The following is a 3,654-nucleotide window of genomic DNA, read 5'->3' as shown; positions in this document are numbered from 1 at the left end:
TCTGGTGGGAAATACGAACAGTGTAGTCATTTGATTTGGCCATCTCTTATTTATGAAACCAGAGTATTTTGGCTCAACAACATAAGCACAAAGCTATGTGGGTCAAAATTTTCTCCAACTATTAATGATAGAATTCTAAAACACTACTTGGACTGTGTTTGAAGAATGACTAAATATTTGTCAAACAGTTCTTCCAGAAGACAATCAGTAATAAATAGTACTACATATAAAACACACTAAAAGGGTTTTGATGGTGGTAGAGTATTATTTTAAAAAATAGTGATTTTGATTCCTGGCTGTACCTTTATATCCCTTACACACATTTTTGAACATGTATACATGCTGGTGTTCAATGTGAGAGTTTATAATTCAATCATTGGTTTAACAAACATTCCTGAAGTACCTTCTAGGTACCTGGCATTATTGTGAGTGTTGAATTCGGTATATTCAGAGTAAGTATGGAATTCTGGGTTATTGACAAGAGTTCCACAAGTGAGAACAATTGACATGAACATACACAAACCTATTCTTCTAATAATACTCAGTTTATCACTGAATGTTTTATAATGTTTCTTTCTTCATATTCATTGTAATGATTTCTCATTTGTATCCTTATAATTAAAAATTAAAAATAAACCTTTGAGTTGTTTCAGTTCAGCTTTCCTTCCAGTGTCAGAATCTTCACCATCTCTGGTACATTCCTGGTACAAAATTATCCACATTCTCGTGACACACTTAGAGCAACAGAGAATTCATTACTCTGAATGCAGCCTCTTCCACTGTAACACAGCTTTAAGTGATTAAAAAAAAAAAAGTTTATCAAGAAATGACTTTTACTTAACATATTCCAACTAAGTCTCCCCCATCCCTTTAAGGACAGTGCATCGTGTGTTTTTTCATATCTACTTCCTGTATGGGGGCTTCATCAATATTCCTTTTTAATCTTCTATCACTAGCTTTATTCTAATTTAGGTGAATTACTGATACACTTGTGTTCAACAATGAGATGCTTCAGGTGCATAAAACAATGAAATTTAAAATTATCTTTGTCAATAAATAGAAATTGATAAAATTCTATGTAAATCATTTGTAGTAACTTTAAATGTCTTCCTATAATGTGGCAATAATTTTCAATTAAGTGTTTAACAATGTATTTCATGATATGAATCTGTTAAAAAAAAAAAAACAAAAAAACCATAATGGGGCTTCCCTGGTGGCTCAGACGTAAAGAATCTGCCTATAATGTAAGAGACCAGGATTTGATCCCTGGGTCGGAAAGATCCCTTGGAGAAGAGAGTGGCTACCCAGTCCAGTATTCTTTTCTTTTTTAAAATTTAGTTGCACTAGGTCTTAGTTGTGGCATGTGGGATCTAGTTCCCTGACTAGGAATCAAACCTGGGTTCCCTGTATTGGGAGTCTTAACTACCAGACCACCAAGGAAGTCCCATACTCCAGTATTCTTCCCTGGAGAATCCCATGGACAGAGGAGCCTGGTGGGCTGCAGTTCCTGGGGTCTCAAAGACTCAGACACAATTCAGTGACTAACACTTTCACTTTATCAGTCAAACATAATATTTTCTGAACTGAACTGAACTGAATATTTTCAGAGCAAAGCTATTAATATAATAAAAATTTAATGAATGAAGTTGTTTTAATTGTTGATTTTTTTTTTTTTTCTGGGATGGTTTTAGCCAAGGTGTCTTCAGGCAAACCCACTACATATTCATTATTCAGTCTGGCTTGTAATGTAAATGAAGAGTAAGAACCTGTGGATCAAAGGTCAGGAAAGGTTCAGAGTGAGACTGTATTGAACATGCTTGAATAATTTTGCACTCCTTCACTTTCATCTCTATGAATTATGCAAAGGCTTTTCCTTAAATTTGTATTTTAATGTATGATAGATTATGATACTTGGGAAAAATAGAACTAGACTGCCTTTCTATGAATATTATATAACCTGCTTTGGAAAACAAAATGAAAAGAAAATGTGCCATATATTTTCAATGTACTATTATAATGTCATATACAGTGATTTATTATTCCTGAGCCAAGATATTTAAAAGACTACCAAAAAAAGTACAGCTATTCTATGGTGTTATTTATTTTTTTCTGTAGATTTAAAACACGTCTTCCTGAGTCTGATGTCTGTCTACTTTCCTGTCCAGATGATATCATATTTTTCAGGAAACTATGCTGAAAATATATTTAAAATTGTATGCATTGTTTTATCAACTTGTTCCTCTTTGTATGATCTTTAGTTCAATTCTGAAAGTTACAAATTCTCAAATCAGTCATTAACTCATGTACAATATATAATATTTATCATGTAAGTGTAGATAATTTGATCAGGAACAATAAAAATTAACTCTTTTCAAGAATATGAATAACTCTTTTGTCCCATTTTTTTGAGTTTTATGAAAGGGTCATGTTTTCTGAATTTCTGATGGAAGTTATTATACAGAGATTACAAACTTGGTAATACACCATTCAGAGAAGACTTAATATATGTATATCATTACAGAAAAAGTACAGTAAAGAAGCTGGTGAATGGAACTTTTCAACTTGGAATAGAATGAGAGAAGATGTATGACTATCTAGAAAAATTATTTCACAATATTTTTTAATAAGTTTTGTTTGTTTGAAAGTCTTTTGCTTAAAATCTCTTTGTTGAATAAACCACTTCTATTTAATTTGCCCATAGAGACCATTTCAGAATAGAATGTTGGTCTTTTCTATTTTTAGAATTTTGGTGTGGTGTTTTCCTCTATACAGTGATTCTAGAGTTTAGTAATAATACAATAGTTGGCAAAGAAATAAGAAAAATTAATGTGTCAGAAATTAAGAAATTATTGCAATATGATCTGCGATAATTGGTCTCTCATTTTCAAAGTACTTATAATTTAAATGTAGTTTTGTATTTATGGAATGCCCAAGGTTCAGGAAAATTGATGGACTGGAAATTGCTTGCTACTTTGGCATTTTGTTTTCCTTAATGACCTGGCCTTTACTAACTTCTTGAGTTGCAGTTGAATGGTTCATACCACAGTGTCAGTGGAAACTCTTGACTGAAATGCTGTCATTGTAGGAGACAGGAAGAATAAAAGAAAAGCAGGCCCTGGCAAGGGCTGCAAAATAAATTTATGATTATTGATAAACTGGATGCTATAAGGCATGAGACTCTTGGAACAAGTCCAGAGGGGACAGTTCATAGTCTTGAAAACAAGATATGATCCTGGGCTTGGAAAACCGACCCCAGACTGTTTCTCAGCTGGCGTCTCAGAGTGACACGTTTTACTTATCTGGTGGAAAATCTATAGAGAAGAATATTAGTCTTAGTTACTGATTTGTTATTGATTACTGTTGCCCAATTACTCAATGGCTAATGATCATTTTGTTCTTTGGCCCTGAAGGCCACATGAGTAATAGTTTAACTCCCTGTTTATTCTTTCATGTCATAGAGTCAAGCAAGGTTATCTCTAAGTATTAAGTGCTAGAGATATACATGAGTGAAAGACATTTAACCAAAATGTATATGAATAAGCATCATGTGCACAACTTATTGATAAAGTATAACTTAAAAAAATCAATGTGTATTTTCATGGTTTAAAATATTATTATTCCCTTATATTTTCTATTTTCAGTACCACTGAATTG

The sequence above is a fragment of the Oryx dammah genome, unplaced genomic scaffold, assembly GCF_014754425.2.
Source record: "Oryx dammah isolate SB20612 unplaced genomic scaffold, SCBI_Odam_1.1 HiC_scaffold_1, whole genome shotgun sequence".
NCBI classification, from domain to species: domain Eukaryota; kingdom Metazoa; phylum Chordata; class Mammalia; order Artiodactyla; family Bovidae; genus Oryx; species Oryx dammah.
This window is presented reverse-complemented; position numbering follows the sequence as displayed.